Source organism: Trematomus bernacchii, unplaced genomic scaffold (genome assembly GCF_902827165.1).
Source record: "Trematomus bernacchii unplaced genomic scaffold, fTreBer1.1, whole genome shotgun sequence".
NCBI lineage: Eukaryota > Metazoa > Chordata > Actinopteri > Perciformes > Nototheniidae > Trematomus > Trematomus bernacchii.
In genome coordinates, this window is record NW_022987942.1 from 4,508,868 (window position 1) to 4,529,957 (window position 21,090).

The 21,090-nt window shown below is 43.8% G+C and overlaps 1 protein-coding gene across 1 annotated transcript in view; it reads left to right on the top strand.

Annotated features, from left to right (window-relative positions):
- The window catches only part of LOC117470725, a 30,276-nt gene that overhangs the window by 2,774 nt on the left and 6,412 nt on the right, over positions 1 to 21,090 (top strand). The window lies entirely within an intron of this gene.

The following is a 21,090-nucleotide window of genomic DNA, read 5'->3' on the forward strand; positions in this document are numbered from 1 at the left end:
GGTGCTGGAGTCGGCCGGACCACCGACAGGACACGGGGGGCTGGCGTCGGCCGGAGAGCCAACAGGAGACGGGGTGCTGGAGTCGGCCGGACCACCGACAGGACACGAGGTGCTGGAGTCGGCCGGACCACCGACAGGACACGGGGGGCTGGCGTCGGCCGGAGAGCCAACAGGAGACGGGGTGCTGGAGTCGGCCGGACCACCGACAGGACACGAGGGGCTGGAGTGGGCCGAACCACTGACAAGACACGAGGTGCTGGAGTCGGCCGGACCACCGACAAGACACGAGGTGCTGGAGTCGGCCGGACCACCGACAGGAGACGGGGTGCTGGAGTCGGCCGGACCACCGACAGGACACGAGGTGCTGGAGTCGGCCGGACCACCGACAGGACACGGGGTGCTGGAGTCGGCCGGACCACCGACAGGAGACGGGGTGCTGGAGTCGGCCGGACCACCGACAGGACACGAGGTGCTGGAGTCGGCCGGACCACCGACAGGACACGAGGTGCTGGAGTCGGCCGGACCACCGACAGGACACGAGGTGCTGGAGTCGGCCGGACCACCGACAGGACACGAGGGGCTGGAGTGGAATCCACCGGTGGACTGGAGGAGGCAGGAAATGCAGCAGAAGACGTCAAAGTCGAGACCCGAGCAGCGAGGCCCGGGAAGCATAGAGCCAAGGACCGCTGGCTTTCCTCAAAGTCTCGCCACGCCTGCTCATGTTCCTGAGAAATGGCGTGCTGGAACGGAACAGAGGGCGGAACCATGGCTGCCGGGGCCAGAACTGGGGCTGGAACCATGGCTGCATGGGCCGGTTCTGGAGCCGGAACCATGGCTGTTGGGGCCAGAACTGGGGCTGGAACCATGGCTGTGTGGGCCGGTTCTGGAGACGGAACCATGGCTGCTGGGGCCTGTACTGGAGCCCAAAGCATGGCTTCTGGGGGTCGGGCTGCTAGCCTGGACTTGCGACTCCTTCTCCTAGGAGCCTTTTGGAGGCTCCGTGGACCTCCAAAAGCCAGACGAGTGCCCGCGAACGGCTCCTGGACAGGAGCAGGAAATGGGGAAGAAGCAGGGGTTGACTTCAGACGGAACACACCGAGATGTATGGTGTTAGGTTGGGAGTTGGGAGGCAGGGGGCTAGCATGCCTGGGGCTAGCAGGCCGGGAATCACACGTCGAGAGGAAATCCAAAATCCAGTCAGGTAAGAACTTAACTAGAGATGGATCCCCTGTTGCCACCTGGTGAGCCTCTGCCAGAGCAGCCTCTCTCTGCTGAACACTGGACGCTCCCCTCCACCTACTATAGCAGCAAGCCAAAGAAAAGGTAAAATGTTGTAATTCCACCTCAAATGGATCTGCTGGGCCCATTTCTGGTTGGTTCATTCTGTCAGGGTTGAGTAAGCAGGCAGGACCCAAATGCAGATTTCCAAGAATAGTCCTTTATTCCAAGGTACAAAGTAGAAACACAGAACACTACCCTGTGACACACAGTCAACTACAAACAATGAACCAACAATGACAGACAGAAAAACCAGAACTAAAATACACAGAAGACCAATCACACAAACAAGACACAGGTGAGGAGGGAGGAGAAAACACAGGGGCACCAGGTGAACACAATCGGGCAATCAGGCAGGACAGGGGTGAACACTTTTCAAAACAAAACAGGAAACCAAAGACAGAAAAAGACAAGACAAAACCCAACACAGACAGATCGTAACAGGGACATTACGATCTTCTCACATTAGTGCAATTCACCTATACTTAACCACAAATAAAAGAACCCAATAAAAACAGTTGTTAAATAATAGTGAAGTCACGTTGTAATAATAACTCATCTCTCGGTTTGAGTGTTCTTTTTCTGCTTTGCCTAAATTAAATTAGGATAAAAAATCGGGAGAGCCGGCTGCATTTCCTCTCGTTCGTTTTTTTCGACTAAACAACATTATTTTGTTAAATAACAACATGGTGATGTTTTGTAAATGATTACATGTCTTATTTAGCAAAGACTATGATCCTATCCGTGACATATGGATCTTAACAAAGATCCGCTATACATTAGTACCAGACATACTGTACATCCAGCTTACTGTATCGAAGTTGATTTCACATGAGCTCTAGTGTGGAAACCCACTGCACCCCCTGGTGGATCAATAATCCATTGCAGCTGGCTTCACAATAATTAAATGTATTTATCACGGGGTCGGTATCAAGTCAGACTGGGGGCCGGCTCTTCATCACGAACCGATCACGGGCAGATCACGGACCAAACACGGACCAATCACGACCCTCGCGTTTCAAACTGTCTGAAATAAGATGCTCCATCTGTATTTAATGATTTAAATGTATTTTTCTTTATGCTATTATTGTTTTTTTTATAACTCACTGTTTGATCATTAACTGCATTTTGTAATGCATGTGTGTTTGTGTCTGTGACTGGGTAAATCTGTATGGATATTTCTAAATATGTGAGTAAAACGCCACATTGAAGCGCTGTATGAACTCAGTTGTCTCATTCAATAACAACATTGAGAACATCTTTATCTAAAGTGTAATTCTTTGGCTATTTTGTGTGAAGATGTGTTGAAAAAGAAGATGAAAATATGTTACCTAAAGGGAAACCAACTAAAACCAGCAATGAAAAATACTAAACAAAGTATAAGACCTGCATTCACATTTAAAAAAAAAAAAGAAGAAATGCATACAATGGGACTTGAGTGATTATCATGATACATACCATGGTAATGTCTGTAGTGCCATTTGAATACTCTATGGAGTACCAGTTATCTGAGGTACCGCGGCATGTACTATAGTATCGGAGGTACCATGGTACGTACCATGGTAACAGCTGTGGTACAACGGTATGTACCAGGGTTATACCATGGTATGCATCATGGTAACATCTGAGGTACCATGGTATACCATGGTACGTACTATGTTACACTGGTAAAATCTGAGGTACCATGGTAGTACCATGGTGTACCATAGTGTACCATAGTAGTACCATGGTAGTACCATGGTACGTACAATGGTACACTATGGTAACATTTGTTATTGGTTGAAAGCTTGTAACGGCATAATTACAAGCGGAGAACGGAGTAACTTAACGTCACAGCAGGCATAACAACAGCCGGTGTTTCTCGCGAGAGTTTTCCCCGGGAAACAAACACAATACACACACAAACGCAAAAATACACAAACACACACGTATATACACACACACTCGCGGGCGTTCCCCAGACCAGTAATCTAAACGAAAATATCTTCACCCCGTACTATTTTGATCATTTGCTCCGCTAATAATCAATCAGATCGATGGATTCCAGAGAAGAGGAAACTTTAAAGGCCTTTTTCTCAAAATGATGACTAACTGACAGTCATTATATAATGTGACATATTTTGCTTAATATTTGGAGTACAAAAACAATCCTGATATCATTAGAAAGCTATGAATCTCCTCTTTCCAACAGTGTATACAACTCAAAATGTGTCTTCGGGTCAATGCGACTGATTTCGATGGAGCAGGTCACTTTGCATTAGGTAAAATAAAGCAAGCAGACATAACAGGAAGAATATGTACATTTTAACCCAATCAAATAGGACATTGTCACACCATTCAAATGTATCCATGTAAATTACAACCAATAAAAAAGCTTAGATTTGTTTATTTGTTACGTTGTTTAGTTTATTTGTTACGTTGTTCTGTGTGTGTCAGCCGTTAACCAGATAGAAAGAATAGATACACTTGCAAACAAGTCAGAAGAACCAGCGCAGAAGAAAACTAAATACAGTCAATCTAAACATAAATTTAACAACTGGAAGGTCACATCCCTGACATCCACATCCCCGGAGCCTGGACCTTCATCAATCATAGAAGAACCAGCGAAGCCAGATGAACCCAAAAGCAGCAGCTCCTCTGCGGCCGCAGAGACTGTCAAAACCGCCGCCACCCCCACCGCCGTCGTTGAACCGAAACAGGCTGGTTCCGACTGCATGGAGGTTTGTTGTCGGGACATTGAGGCGGGTAAAGCTGTACAGCTAACTGTCGAAAAAAAGGAGACCGCTAGATTATTTGGGCAAAGAGAAAGGTACTTCAACGCAGAATGGTACAAAAACAGAGAGTGGTTAATTCTTTGCAAAACCACTAAACGGGCCTTCTGTGAAATATGCAGATTTGCTGCTGTCAAACGGCTTGTAACTTTCTCAAAATGTGGAGATGATAGCTTTGTTAATACCGGAGTTAATAACTGGAAAAGTGCCCAAGCCTCCTGGACAGCCACGAAAAGTCTAATTTCCACAGAGTGTATTAAAAAAAAGTGCGCTTTCTTCAGTCAAACACCAGTCAACATACAGCTTGTCAAACAACAGCGTATTGAGCAGGAAAAAATAAGAGATGGAATGATGGAGCAACTGCGCTGTCTGCAGTTTCTAACCCGACAGGGCCTAGCTATCAGGGGGCATGCGGATAAGGAGAGCAGCAACTTCCAAAAGCTAGTTGAACTCGTAGCTGAGAAAAACCCCACTCTGAAAAGCTTCATGCTCACCGGGAAATATGCATCACACGAGACAATTAATGAACTTATACATCAAATGTATCGGGAGTCTCTCACCACTATATTAACTGAAATTAAAAGCAATGCAAATCACTATGCAGTTATTGTGGATGAAACTCGCGATTGCTCCGGGCATGAACAGTTGTCTCTGACTGTACGATGGGCATCAGCTGATTATGTTGTCCATGAAGACTTCATAGGAATGTATGACTGTCCTAAGACTGACGCAGAATCAATAACCCACTGATAAATTGCGATGTTAACAACCTCATGATGACCTCATATGTTTTTAACTTAGGAGGCTACCTGTGTTTAGTCTAGAAAAAGGTAAATGTGTGCATTTTATTATAAAGTTGTGTATATTTACAGACTGTTGCAAAAACTAAGAAGCTTATAAACATCAGGTTTAAACTAAAAGAGCTTTACAAAAAAGTAACACAATTAAAGATGTTTGGAGTTTTATTTGAGTTATTAATTTACATTTTTTGTCAAAGAGATGCTGATTTGAAACCGTTGTTACATACAGTTACGGCATTTCCTGTTTCTGCCGGAGAGAGGGGAGTTTGTCCCAAAGCTTGCCGCTGTATTTACTCCCTCCCAGTGTTGTAGTCAAGTCACCAATTCACGAGTCCAAGTCACTCTCGAGTCACCACTCTTCGAGTCCGAGTCACCAAGGGAGAGTCGTAGTCGAGTCCGAGTCCAAGTCCGAGTCACCCAAGGAGTGTCTGAGTCGAGTCCGAGTCATCATTACCTGTGTTCGAGTCCGAGTCCAAGTCCGAGTCACCCAAGGAGTGTCCGAGTCGAGTCCGAGTCATCATTACCTGTGTTCGAGTCCGAGTCCAAGTCCGAGTCACCTAAGAAGAGTCCAAGTCAAGTCCGAGTCACAAGTCTTCATGTATTAATCTTCGTGGATATATGTGTTGAAATGTAGCTGCTCCTCTACATTGCTTTTATTTGTCATGTTATACTAATCTGTTTATTGAACTGCTGTGAGGCGAGTTTGGCTACAATTCTTGTAATAGGTGCTATACAAATATAAAGCTTGTTACTAATATTAATATTATTATTATTATTATATATAAATAAATTATGTTTAAAATGAGTTACCTTTTAGAGAAGTGATTATATTTGTATGCCAATATTTTCCTATGGTAAAGTTTTCGTTTTGCACTTTTATTTTGATAGTAATAAGATCGGGACTCTTATTTTGAAGGAACTTTTACCGGTTAAATCGGTTTACCGATGAAGATTTAGCCCCAGAAAGCACATGGCTACTTAGCATGCAAAATGACGTCATTCTGCATGTTAAGTATCCATGTGCTTTCGTGTTATCGGCTGAATCTTTATTTATTGATTAGATCACGTTACTCTGATGATAGTGTTCAAGACAGCCTATATGTCTGAACTCGATGTTTAGAGTAATGTGTTACGGAGCCTTCTCTTCAATATTGTTTCCACATAGAGCATTTTGCGCTGCTCTTTTCCAATGTGGAAGCAGAATGTGTGAAAGCATACAGCACGATGCGGGGTGTGTCTCTAGACATCTTTAGACTGGAATAGCGGGGCCCAGTACGTGAACTCGCCTTGCAGCCGGTGCACATGCCAGGATAGAGGACATCAGACTCCATAGAAAACTTGCTCGAGTCCAAGTCGAAGCGTCAATGTACAAGTCGAGTCCGAGTCATCGTGGGGGGAAAAATTCACGAGTCCAAGTCAGCGTACGCGATAATTCACGAGTCCGAGTCCAAGTCATCGTGTGCGAGAATTCACGAGTCCAAGTCCGAGTCGCGTCAATCAGTGCACGAGTCCAAGTCGAGTCACGAGTCCCGAAAATCGGCACTCGAGTCCGAGTCCAGGACTCGAGTACTCCATCTCTGCTCCCTCCATCTGACAGGAGGGAGCCTCATGTGTCACTCCACGGAGTTCACTCCGTCACGGAGGGGGAGTGTGTAGGGGTAGGGTGTAGGGCGTGGTTTGGGATTGGGCCATACACACACGCACTTTTTTGGCCCCCCCATTTCTAAAATGAATCCGGCGCGCCTGGACTTGACACAGTGGCTGCACAGCATGACATCATACGTATCTCTGTAAAGCCGAGAGAAACAACACACAGCCTTAATAAAATAGCCCACAACATAAATACCCCACTAAGAGATCAAATTAAGTCTATTACTAACTCTTAATAAGACCACCTGCTGGAAATGTGAAGCAATGACAAAAACTGTCGGTCTGCTTCTGATCCACTTGGGATTGAAGTAAGAAGATATGATTCTACACTGTATTGAAGTAAACATATATTGTTTGAACGGGTTTTGATAATCACTTAGAAAAAGAATGTTATTCTCACTTTTAAATTCACTGACTTAGAGATTCTGTGTTTCACACACCAACATTGATCCTTATCACCACTAAGAGCCAGATGCTGTTTCTAAGTCGTTAAAGACATCGTAAAATAAGAAAAGATCCCCTGGAAAAGGTAGGGAGGGGAGATCGGGACGGAGATAACATTGACTTTTGACCTAGTGTGGTTTGGGGTCTCACTCTGTTCGAAACTCTGATTGACCTCGGCCAGAAGTGAATCCAGCCAATCAGGACACTTGGAGGAGGTGGTCAGTTTAAACAGCTCCTCCCCAGGGCTTCTCTGATTCGCTTGGGAGAAAAGTGGGAAGGAAGAATCGACAAATCTCCGCCCCAAAGACAGATAGAAATACTGACGTTTGTGTGTGTAAAATTGCTTTTGGGTTTGGTGAGTGGCAGGTCCTGAGAACTGTGTCCGTATCGCATCACAAACCTGAAGTCCAATTTCTTTTTGGTTTGATGAGTTGGCGGGTCCTGACGCATTTGTCCGCATCGCATCACAAATCTAAAAGCCCGGGGTACCCGGAGTACTCTGTATAACTTGTATATGTGTTTGATTTCCTACCAGTAAACTCAGATAATTGTTGTAACTTTTGATTCCGGTGTTTTCAATTCCTTTCTTAATTTAATAGAGATCCAGCCTCATCCAACGAACGGCGCGTAGCAGAGGTATTCTACTCCAACAAGTGGTGACTCCCGACGTTTGTGAGCTGATCTCTAGAAAGGAACACCGATAGCCGGGGGACAGAATCCAGTCCAGGGGGAGGACACAGAGATACTGGTGACAACTAAACCAATGGCCATATACAAAAGGTGAGCAGACACCTGTTTTGATTATCGAAAATCTGTGATTGATTATACTAAAAAATTTAGAGTTGTCAGCAGCGTTCTCAGTGTTTTTAGTCACGGTGGGAAATACAATACATATTCTAGTTAAATTAGATTATTAGTGCTTAGAGAAGGGTATTCAGTCCTGGATCTAGAGCAAAAATAGTGTTTGAGTGTGGCGGGTAGATCCCAGCCCTTCACTCACTAAATACGAAGGCTGCAAGGCTAGAAAAAGAGGGTTAAATTCCCCGCAGATCATGATAAGATTGATTAATGCGGTTACCTTGCAAGCGCTTTAATTAAAGACTACTTAGGTGTCAAAATAGGGTTAAATTCCCCGTAGGTCAATATAACATTGATGAATACGGTTACCTTACAGTGCTTTCATTAAAGACTGTAAGGCTATAAAAGAAGGGTTACATTCCCCGCAGATCATGATAAGATTGATTAATGCGGTTACCTTTCGTGGTGCTTTAAATGTATAAAATGTCTGTAATTGTTATATGGTGGGTGATAGAGGAGGAGAGAGACGCGACCTCCAACTAATTATTTGGAACGACCGTATCTCATCACAAAACTGTTGTGGGGATAATCAGGCTCATTAAACGTGACGATAAAGAGATTTTGTTGACTGAGTTTTTAACTCTTGACCTGAAGTCGCAATCACCGTGAGGAGATTGTAGAAGCCTACTTCTGGAAGTCACGCTATCTGTTGAAATAAACATCGCACAATAAAAATTTGCCTGAATGTGATATGATAAGGTATGAGAAGCTCTGTGTGATTTTTTTTAAAGTCAAATCTGTGTAATACTTGAGAGACAGAGAGCAACGAGAAGGTGGTATAATGTCTGAGACCCTACCTCCACCCTACGGAGATAAGGGCTCACAAATGCCACTTATGAGTATCCCATCTAATACTCCTAAAGGAAAACACATTGTTAGACCTGATATTCAGGGATAAGGAATGTTGGAAATAGTAATGGAAGATATTGAAAAATCTTAAACTGGATCAACCAACCATGTTAGTGAACCCTGCTAATATGGAGCTAATACATGTAGAAAGACTAGCAGCAGCTCTGGCAAAGACAATAGGTCCTAGCATGCAAGCACAGAGCGGTAATATGATAAGGGCTATTGAACTGACCCTTTTTGGAAATGGGATTTTCCGTTACATAACGGAAGACTCGATTCAGGCCTTAAAGAACGCTTTACAAACAAGTCAGGGAGTGTTAAATGTGTTGCTATGTTGCTCAAAAGGGAACTTACACTTTTGGGAAGAGATCTATCACTTTCTCTGTCTTGAGGTGCTGCTGACTCAAAGCAGCATACAGGGTCAAAGACAGGCGTGACCTCTGGAGAGGAAGAAAATCTAAATCTGAACAGACCACAGAGCCCATTAAAAGGTTTTATGGCCTCTACACTGAGAGGAAGATCTGGAGATTGTAAGGAACTCTCCCTAAATACCCACCCCCACACCATTGAGGGGAAGAGTGTTCCTTTCACCAATAAACAAATCATCTCTTAACCAAGTCAGATTTCAAAATAGCCATACCTCAAGTTGTTAAGAAAAGAGGGAGATTCGACAAGTTATCAATAAATTGCCCAGTATATTAAATAAATACAAACAGACACGTATCAATATAAGTCAGATAATGTAGACGAGGTCAATCATGGAAGAAGGCTGACATTTAATGCCTGATATATAAGTAATAGTAATAATAAATATATAGCTGATATTAAATAACTGATGTATAAGGCTCGATGTTTCTGTAAATAAGAACACCGTTAACGGCGTTCTATTTCAGAAAAAGGGGGAAAAGGATAGGATATACATCAGACAATATGTATGTGAGATTATTACGTTTTCAGGAGAAATTTATCAATTTAAAATACTAGTTATGGTATTTTTTGTTTTGTTTTATTTGTTGCTTTTAAGAGAAATTGATACAGTTAAAATAATCTAGCTTTGGTTATTTTTTGTTTTGTTAGTTTGTTCCTTTTTTGTTTTATTTTTATTTTTGTTCTATTTTTGATTTTTATTTTGATTTTTGATTTTGATTTTTGATTTTGATTTTTTGAGATGATTTCAAAACCATATTTCCAGCAACTTAAGGGCTTGGTATGAGACTTCTCCACACAGGCTGCTGACGTTAAAAGGGGGACCCGAGAAACACAAGGCCAACACAGTAGATTACGTCTGGTTGGAGGGGACCTCCCATGCCGTTCGCCTAGATGGAAAGGGAGACAACTGGTACCACTGGAGCCAGTCTGCGGTCGGGAAAAACACCTGCGAGGACCCTGGACGACATCAGAACAGATCTGGCTCTCGTCAAGGCAGTCGACCCAGGAGGCGCCATCAGCGGGCCGGAGGAGGAGGATCAGGACATCTCTCCAACAGTCGACCCAGGAGGCGCCATCAGCAGACCGGAGGAGGAGGATCGGGAGGACATCTCTCCAGCATCGACCCGGAAGCCGCCATCAGCGGGCCGGGGGAGGACAATCAGGCCACATCTCTCTAGCAGGCACCCCAGAAGCCGCCGTCAGCGGGCTGGGGGGACGAAGATATGGCAAACCAAGACGGCACAGGGAACTCCATTTCCCGCTGAAACAGGTTGATATAGCCGGTGTGGAACTTTGTCTGAACAATCCATTTTTTTTTTGAGGAACTTTCAACTTTATTTTTATATCCCATAATGTAAGGGATTTGTATTTTTTATTCTACAGAACTATGTGTTACCAAAAGAGGGAAAAGTATGATAATGTCTTTTCTGATTTCTGTGGCTACTTTTATTGCCATTTTGGTGACATGTGGTTGTTGTTGTGTGCCTTGTATCTGCTCATTGTGTGTTAAGACTCATCAGTTCCACCATTGAGGGAAGAGTAAAGATGACTCAGCTGACAAGGACTTTGCTTTTTAGACATATTTTATTCTCCCTCCACTGTCATAATAAGTTGTTGTTGTGGACTAAAGGTTTAAAGTGCTCTATATCCCAACTTCTGATGGGTTTATATAAATGTTGGGACAGACACAGTAAGAAGAAAATTGACTGGTAATGTTTCAAATGCTATATGTTGATCTCGTGAGGTGAGATCAAAAGAGGGATTGAAGTAAGAAGATATGATTCTACACTGTATTGAAGTAAACATATATTGTTTGAACGGGTTTTGATAATCACTTAGAAAAAGAATGTTATTCTCACTTTTAAATTCACTGACTTAGAGATTCTGTGTTTCACACACCAACATTGATCCTTATCACCACTAAGAGCCAGATGCTGTTTCTAAGTCGTTAAAGACATCGTAAAATAAGAAAAGATCCCCTGGAAAAGGTAGGGAGGGGAGATCGGGACGGAGATAACATTGACTTTTGACCTAGTGTGGTTTGGGGTCTCACTCTGTTCGAAACTCTGATTGACCTCGGCCAGAAGTGAATCCAGCCAATCAGGACACTTGGAGGAGGTGGTCAGTTTAAACAGCTCCTCCCCAGGGCTTCTCTGATTCGCTTGGGAGAAAAGTGGGAAGGAAGAATCGACAAATCTCCGCCCCAAAGACAGATAGAAATACTGACGTTTGTGTGTGTAAAATTGCTTTTGGGTTTGGTGAGTGGCAGGTCCTGAGAACTGTGTCCGTATCGCATCACAAACCTGAAGTCCAATTTCTTTTTGGTTTGATGAGTTGGCGGGTCCTGACGCATTTGTCCGCATCGCATCACAAATCTAAAAGCCCGGGGTACCCGGAGTACTCTGTATAACTTGTATATGTGTTTGATTTCCTACCAGTAAACTCAGATAATTGTTGTAACTTTTGATTCCGGTGTTTTCAATTCCTTTCTTAATTTAATAGAGATCCAGCCTCATCCAACGAACGGCGCGTAGCAGAGGTATTCTACTCCTACAGGATGCAGGCCACCAAAATGTATCTATGTGCACTTACAGTATGTAGACGGGTGGCTATTAAGCCTTTCCCCTACAGGAACTTAATGACCTGTAACTTGAGGTGTAAGAACTGTCTGGGGATCTTATGTTTTTTTTCTACTGCCCTAACCCTTCTCTTCGGTTACCTTGCACAGCAGCTGGATGCTGAGAGGATCATCGGTGCCTCACTCCGCACCTTGGAGGTGCAGACTCCAATTGATGGTATCTTTTAATTGCACACCCTTGCAAGTATACAATTAGCGTCTGATGTGTTAGGGCTTCAAAGATAATTCTGTATCACAAAAACTCAGGAACTCTGTACTTGTGGAGCGTCACAAACAGCACCTCCGTTTATTACGTTTTACTCTCTCCGCAACTGCAGGACAGACTGCGCATGCTCAAACACATGAACTCTCCCCCCAATACTTACACAATCAATAACAACGTAAGAGCTATGCAAATGAAAGAAAATACAAAAATTAGCTCTCACAGATAAAACGAGAGAGAGGGAGAGAGAGAGAGAGAGAGACTTCACTGCTAATTACGTGGTCCAACAAACACACACACACACACACCATCTTACCATTACGCAGATAAAATAGCCCAAAGTGGTCTGTTTTCAGCAGGCTGTGGTCCTGGAACCCATGATGTGGAAGTCCAATGTCCTTTATTTATCCACGATTGGATGAATGGGAAAGGGTCAAATTTGTTGAGAGGAGGCCCATTTAAGTCCACGAACAACAATGCGTTGAGGCTCCTGGCTCGCAGCCAGTTCCTGGTCTTACGGTACGTCTACACAGCAGCGTTAAAAAAATCTTGAAACGCTTCTGCCCATTCACTTTGAATGGGGGGACGTCACTTTCCCTCACTTTTCGCCGAAATGCATTGTGGGCAGGCGAGTGGAGATTTTCAGGATTTTCAAGATTCAAAGTTGAACAATGTTCAACTTTTGAAGCTGAGGTGGAAGCGGCAGCCAATCAAATCCCGTGTACGCAAATCTGGCAGTTCAAGCTCTAGCCAATCAAACGGCGTGTATGCTGGGAGAGACATACCGCAGGTCATTTCCTCATATTCCAAAAAATGGAAGAGAAATTAGCGGTAGCGAATCAATCACCCGGTGCTTTATGACCAGACCTACCAGGATATAAACCGGAGGAGCCAGGCATGGAGGGAGGTGGCAGAGACAGTGGTAGGTTTTCGCCTGTTTTGGGGAGTTTATATCCAGTTTACTTCGGGCTTTTTTGCTTCGTATGTCGCGGGCGGGAGATTCATGTAATTGGTTGCTCGCAAAAAATCCTCAAGCTTCAGATACGCCCACCTCCAAGATTTTTTTAACGCTGCTGTGTAGACGTACCGTTACAGTCGGTATCATTACATGCAGAAAAGCCCCTCTCGCACTCTGCAGATGTCGGAAGAACAGTGTTGCTCGCCACTATCAGTCTTTTCAAGGTTTTACCCTGATGGTCCTTGCCTTGTTGTTGTAGTTTCCAGTCTCTGAACTCACTGACAGCTTCAGTTGCGGACTCTCCGAGAAGTTTAGCAAACTTCCCCACCTCACTTTCTCCAAACAGAACAAGCTCTGTCCTCTCTTTTGGCCAGAAGTGCTGATCCATAGGCTTCAACATAGTTACCAGCTCACTATCGGGGAGACGCCTGGTGAGATTATCAATGATTGACTGGTAAAATTGGGACTTCTTTACTTTAGGTTGAGGTTCTCTAATATCAACCCCTTTGAACTGGCCGCTTGTTATGCCCGCTTTGACTTTTAGTTCAGTTTTCCCATCGTTGTCCTTCGTGGCAGAAAGCACCTCGATCGTCTGATGTATGTGGCGGCTTGCATCAACCAGGGACGCGTCGCGTTTCTGTAGTTTCAGAGAGAGACTTTGTAGTTCACGTAACACGTCTTTCATTGTCGCTAAATCAGTGAGGAATCCAGTGGATGTCAGATGCTTATGTAAACCAGTGTACTTGGCTTCCTCTGCACCGGAACGTGAGCCATCTTCACTAGCAGATTTAAAGTGATGTGCTAACACTGGGAAGTCCTTCAGCACAGCTTTGACAGTGTTGTAACTGCTGGAAACCCATCTAATTGTAAAGACTTGTCCGATTTTCAGAATCTGCATGTTCAGTTCCGCAGTCGCTTCCTCTAACTCCCTGGCGTTTTTCGTGGACTGGTGGTAAAGAGAATAGAGTTTTGCGAGGAAAAACTCTAAATGATTACAGCCTGCCACAGCCTTCAATGAATCATTCACCGCTAATTCCAAACGATGAGCTAGACAATGAACTGCCTGAAGACGAGGGAAATCCTGTTTCAGCCTGGCTATGAGTCCAGTCTGTCTCCCGGTTAGCACGGCAGCACCGTCTGTGGCTATGCTAATTAGGTTTTTACGAAGAAACTCTTCATCCATTCCCCCCGCCTGGAGGCTGTTTTTCAGTGCGCTACACAGCGACTCTGCATCAGTGCCCTGGTCCATGTCAAAAAACACATTGTCCATATCTCCATTCCCAGTGACATCGCACATGACATAAATAATCATGTATGCGCATCCATGAATTGTGCTTTCGTCTAGTGTTAGACTAATACGGGAATCAAGTGATTTGACATTAGAAATACATTTCTTTTTCATCTCTTGTGCAATGTGCTCTACAATCTGGGCACATGAATGATCGGATCTGTGAGCAGGGCCGACTGTCGCACCATTCATCTCATTAAGTTGCATAATGGGATTCAATTTTGTATGAGGCAACTTTTATTTAGCGACAGTATAGGCTGCCCTGAACGAACTAGCTGTCTCCTTAAACATACTGGAGCTGAGTTATGCAACTTTCTTGGGAAGCACTTCTTTTAGTTTGAGCTCTGCTATTTCAACAGCTCGTTTATGAGCAATAGAGTCGCGGTGTATGTAAAAATGTTTCCGCAACTGCTTCCGCCAAATGCGTTCCAAATTTTTTCTCCGAAAGTAAGAGAGTCTTGGCTTCCTTACAGACGAGGCATCCAAGACCACCCTCCTTTGAAAACAGCCAGGGGTTTCTTTCTTTCCAGGATCTCCACTGATTGTGTCCCCAGTTAAGTGGCGGTCCTTCTGTAGCAGTACCTCCTGCCTCCTCATGCCGCTCCGCTTCTGAACTTTCTACGTGTGTGCAGGTGGTCCCACATTCAACAGCATCAGGTCCGGTAGCAAAGACAGCATCCTCCGTAGCAGCAAGGTTAGTGCTAGCTGTCACGCTAGTAGGTGCATTTTGGTTGTCAAAAGCTGTTTTTTGTTTCTTTGTGAGAAAACCAAAACTAGCCAGGCTTGTAGACCCCGTCGGCGGCAGTGGCCTTTTTTTTGGGCGGCATGGTAATCGTCTGCTAGCCTACGGTACTCGTATGTATGTGTATATCTTGCCAATATATTTGAATGTCTGTTGATATAACGGTTTATTCTTCGGGCGCGCGCAGCACGTTCACAGGCATAGATTGCGCAATATTTTATTGCGCAATATTTTATTGCGCACCTTAGAGGTGAAGTGCAGGCATATTGTCATTCAAGAGAGAATACGATGCGTAGTTCTTTTGGAATTTTTGTTTTTGTTTGCCTATTTACCTCGTTAACGTAAATAATACTCATTACATTGAAAAATGCATTATTTGTGATCAAAATAATGGTTGTTGGTAATGTATTAGCGACCCCCACAGATGTTTGATTTCACTGCGTCCGTGGGAGCTCAGACCCCTCCTTATGGGAGCTCAGCTCACATTGGCTCCCATGTAACTCGAACCCTGCCTTCCATCCTTCCAACTGCCTCTTCACCCTCCTGCCTTCAGGAAGGAGGTTCCGCAGCCTGAGGTCACTTTTTTTACGCTGCTATGGACAATCTTGCACTATGTACATTCCCTAACATATAGAAGTGACTGCTATTTTGTATATTTTGATTGTTGTGTTTTATTTTAAAGGAAACCTATCATGCTATATTTAAATGATATATTGTAGGGCCATACCTATATAAGGTATATTTATACGTTTCTGTTTTCAAAATACCAAACAGATCATGCATTTTAGCCATGCCTCATTTCGCTCTATGTGCTGTTTGCTGTCTACGGGTCTGATTCTGCTGACCACGCCCCCCTGCAGGACAGGGGAGACGTGCTCTGATCAGCTGCTGGGCTGTCAGAAGAGGGGGAGAAAAAGAGATCTCCGTGTTTTATTATATAGAGTCGTTATTCATTTGTTTTAAAGCTCAATAAATAACAAAGAAGACCTTTGACCGGCACTTTTCTAATTTTGTCCGGAAGATTTAAACTTTAACGGACATCTTGACCGGCGAAACAAACTGAAACTGAAACTCTGCCGCACGGTCCCCTCGTTCCTTGGAAGAGGCGGAGAGGTGGGTGTTTGTCATCTGCTGGTGGACTAACCGGAGAGAATTACAGTGCTTGCCTCGACGGGGAGGGATTGCATTGCAGCGGGAGCAAACGCTTGCCTCGGGGAGAGAGAAAGAAAGCCACAGCGGAGAATAAACAGAAGGGTAACCATGGTAACCAAGTCTTCTTCGCTGCTTTTGTGGCAGACTACAGCGCCACTTACAGGCCTGGCATATGTACTACAGCGTCTCCAGCGCTTTCGAGCGGCAATGGCCGTGGCTGTCTCCTCCTGATTGGTGGAGTTGGCCCAATAGCCGTAGCGCCACCGTCCTGACGTCAGGACAGTGTTCAAATTTGGATCAGTTTTTATCAGATCCGTTGCAGCCCCTTTTTTAGAGATTTGGGTATGGAGGAAAATAGAGAGGGTTGTGTTTTCTGACACTTGGTGAGTTCCCTGGAACACCGGGGACACATATTCATGTATAAAAGACGTACAAAAGTGCATTTTGCATGATAGGTCCCCTTTAACTTTATCTCCGGTAGAATTCTAATCAGGCATTAGTTCACCTTTTTTTTTTTTTTATTAGCATAATGTTAAAAACAGTGAAATATTCACTTAAATTTCCATTTTTAGTTTTTCGACACAAAACTTAGTATACAGCATTGGTGAAGGGTAACACACTTTACCATAGAAAATGAGCATGTTCAGAGGATAAATATTGCCGCCATGAATCAAAACGTACTCGCAAAAGGCGGGGCTTAGAAAGAAATGCTCATAACTCAACAATATATCCATATATCACAGATTTTGGTGGCTAGGTTCAGTCTGTCTTGGGGAATACGCACACCAACGCATTTTCAGTTTGGACTATAGGTGGCGCCAAAAACGCCACCAATTTATAACTTATAACGGATGGACGAATTTTTTATTTTTTATTTACACATACTCTCGGGGTGACTACGAACTGAGATTTAAAGTGTCGCAAAAAATTCAGAATGTGGGCGTGGCCTATACATTTTTTTTAAATTGCGATAGCATAAAATGAGCTTCGGACGCAAAACTTGGGACACACGTCAGAGCCCACGACCTTTTCGAGAATGTAAAAAAAAAACGTAATCTTTCAAAAATACTTCTCACTAGCGCCCCCTATTGTGTGGTAGTCACATATAGTTTCTCAGAACTTCACGAATTTTGGCACAGACATTCCTCATGGAATTGGGGACATATTTGTAAATAGCTTCCATTAGCCCCGCCCCCCAGAAAGTCGGCCATTTAGAAAAATGTGCGTTTTTCATGCATTTTAACCTGTTACGCACCATCCGCCCGGTACCGGGCGGATAAACGCGTCATTTGCAGGAAACAACGTCTAAGGAATCTTAATATTGAATAAAACTATGAATGTGTTATATCCATGTAACGGGAAGAAACTCAGCCAACTGATCTTTTTAATTTTTCTTTTCAAAAAAAACCCACAATGCTAGCACTCAGCCTCTGAATTAGCCACGAGCGAAAAAATTTAACCTAAAACGGCACTTGCCGAACGGCAACTCACTCATAACTCCCTTATTACTTATCCTAGATGCACAACCAACCACTCGTTTTTGGTGTCCTGGAGACACTGAATCTAGTGATGCCCTCCTCAACACTCAGTGATAAACATTCGCGACGCTATAAACGAAAGCGTACATCATAACATGTGGAGCTAAGTAGCTAGAAACGCTAACATGGCTTACCTTGGTCAAAACTGGTCTTCAATGGCATTCAAACGATAAAAAAACGATACTGCAGTTAATCCATAGGTTCATCCTATGTATCTCTGCCCTCTTTGAAATTATTTCTGATAATCCATAAGCAATAAAACTGCTTTTTAGTTTCCAAACTCCAGAAGGAGAAAATCTGCAAATCTAGTTTCATTTCTAGACGCGCAGCCCCCACCTTTTCTCTTTACAATGAGTGTGTGTGTGGGCCTCCCCCTTCGATTCTATTGGCTCTAACGGTCAGAAAGGTGTGTCAACGATCCAAATCGAGCAAGGGGGGCCAGAGATAGGTCAAATCCACCCAAATGACCCCAGAAGTGGGTTTTTTTGGCTAAATCTCTCTAAAAAGGTCAAATCTAACTTGTTTTGCATCAATCTTGATACAGGGTACTTATTATATGTTGTACTTTGGATTCCTAAAGCTTTTAGTCTACTAACCCATCATCCAAGGGTAGTTTTCACTATCTGTAAAAAATAATTTTTGGACGGACACTATAATTTACAGTTTTTTACTATGTAAAATCTGAATTTTCTTTAAAATAAAAAACATTTATATTGATTCTGACACTTCTACATCCAACTCACAGATGTAACCTTGCTTTGATAAAAGAAATTATTCATATAACCCTTTTAGAAGTTAAGTTGTAGTCATTTGTTTTGGGCATGTCATTTTCGAGCCTGAAACATGAAAAACAGGCTCGGTGCTTAACAGGTTAAGCACATTTTTGCTAATTCATCATAGGGAAATGATCGGAAAAATTCCAATCCAGGACAATTTAAACGAATATCCACAGTGATGCTACATTGCGAAGGAATAGTCGATCGCTTGAACATGGAGCTCGTAAGCTAACGGAGAATGTACAATTTTTGACCAAATATATGTCAGATAAGCTACTGAGACCTGCCTATCTGCCTGGCACATCAACTCTCACACACACACACACTCTCTCTCTCTCTCACTCACTCACTCACTCACTCACTCACTCACTCACTCACGCACGCACGCACTCACGCACGCACTCACGCACGCACTCACGCACGCACTCACGCACGCACGCACGCACTCACGCACTCACGCACGCACACACACACACACACACACACACACACACACACACACACACACACACACACACACACACACACACACACACACACACACACACACACACACACACACACACACACACACACACACACACACACACACACACACACACACACAGAGTACAAGAAACACAAACAGCTCCTAAAGCATATAATAAATATCAGGCTACAGCCCTTGTATATTTTATTATGTGAAGCACTATATGGTTTCATGAAAAATATCTACTGTTTATTTGTAGATATCTCCTAAAGCCTACAAATAAAGTGTGAAATGTAGGCCTGTTACATATATTATTGAGCGATATATATTTTACACACTGTTCTGCTTTCTGCACTGACCTCAGCAGCTGTTCTCACTGTAAACATCGCGTCACAATGAAAGCAGTTGTATTAAACAAATAAATAGCCTAATATCCAGGTGAGATGTGATTAGTGAGTAAACAAACGGTAAAGGGCAGAGAGTCTGATGCACATTTGATCATCTTAAATAACTTATAATCACAACGGGAACAGTTTGCAGAGCTGTGCTTCGTTGACATAACTCCAGCCATGCGTCACGCCTCTTTTAAACATCACTGTTGGCTGAAATCCACTCCAGAGAATACATCAGTGTACCCTCGGTTATAGCTCCTCCAGAGAGACTCCTCTCTCCTCTACATCAGTGTACCCTCGGTTATAGCTCCTCCAAAGACACTCCTCCCTCCTCTCTCCTCTAAATCAGTGTATCCTCGGTTACGGCTCCTCCAGACAGCCTCCTCGATAATCGATCCTCGACGAGCCTTTAGCGAAATCTTTTTCCTTCGAGACGGCACGCCGACATCTGTTTCCGGGTCGCTGCTGGAGGACCTGGGAGTCTGGGACGCGAAAATGACAGAAATGACAAACGGCTCATTTCCCAGGACTCGCGCACGTCTGCTTGACGCCGGGACGACCGGCCGCCCTCCCCGACAGGCGCACGGACGCGAGGGCCCGCTCATCACTGCGCGCACTTCTGCGACCGCAGTTTTAATTATTGTTGTTGTTGTTGCTATAATGCAGGAGTATTCAATTGCATTTCAAAGAGGTCCAGTAAGAGAAAATGTAATTAAATGCTCTGTTTTCGCTGTCTACCTTCCGCCATTTGAAATTACTCCGACTTTTTCTCTCCTCGTCTCTGTGTTTGAATCTATCGTGCTGACTCACTGACTGCACCGATTTGATTGGCTGAGTAGCATCACCTCCTTAAAACATTAAACAATAACTTTTTTAAACCTTTGTATCTTTATGTTTTAAACATATTGTATAAAACTCCCCCACTACTTGGACTATTCCTTGCACCCCTCTAGAATAAGCCCGACTGGTCTCAACCATATTGCATCAGTAACGTGCACTTGTTATAACAATGATCGCAAGGACACTGGTAGCGATCGGACAATTGAGTGTTGTTCAGTTTGTGTGTTGTGGAACATGCGTGTGCGTGCATGAAAATATACCACACACCCAATTACAATTGCATGTTCAATTCACTACCCTGGAAGTTAATAAAGTTCTTAAAGTTGGAACAGCCTGTGGACAGCCGTTCTTCCTTGCATGTCAGTCGCCGACACCTTCTTACAGAGGACAGGCAAATCTAGCTGCAGCACGACCCGTATATTTTCGTACGCCGTGTTCTCAACACATATTTTCTTTTAACATTTTTAACATTTTCAACATTGTGGATAAATGCTTATATGCTCCCGGCAACACACTGAACGTCAACTTTGCCTCCTTATTACACTCACCCCTACTTTGGTGGGAACAATGAGTCTGCGTCTTTGATGCACACAGGAATAAACGCAGATCATCCTCTGGCTGCAGCCTTGACCGGTACTTGCTTTTGGTCAAAGTCAATGCGGAAAACCCCCACTCACACAGGTAGGTGGAGGTGAAGGGAATGAGCACTTTTACAGCCTTTTTGGCGAGGTGGGGGAACTCGGTCTCCACAGACAGCCAAAAGTGTGCAAGTGTCACTTTATTCATCTTTTACTCTTTCTTTTTTTTCTCACGCTGCGCCTCCCCTCACACTTTGAAAACCGCTGAACTAGAGTGTTAAAATAAATGTACTGGAGTAAATAGTATGATATTCACCTCTGCAATCTAGAGGAGTAGAAGAATAAAGTAGCAACAAATGAAAATACATTAAGTATAGTGCTAAGTAAAGTACAGTTATGTCAAACAATTACTTAAAGGTTGGGTAGGTAATTCACTTC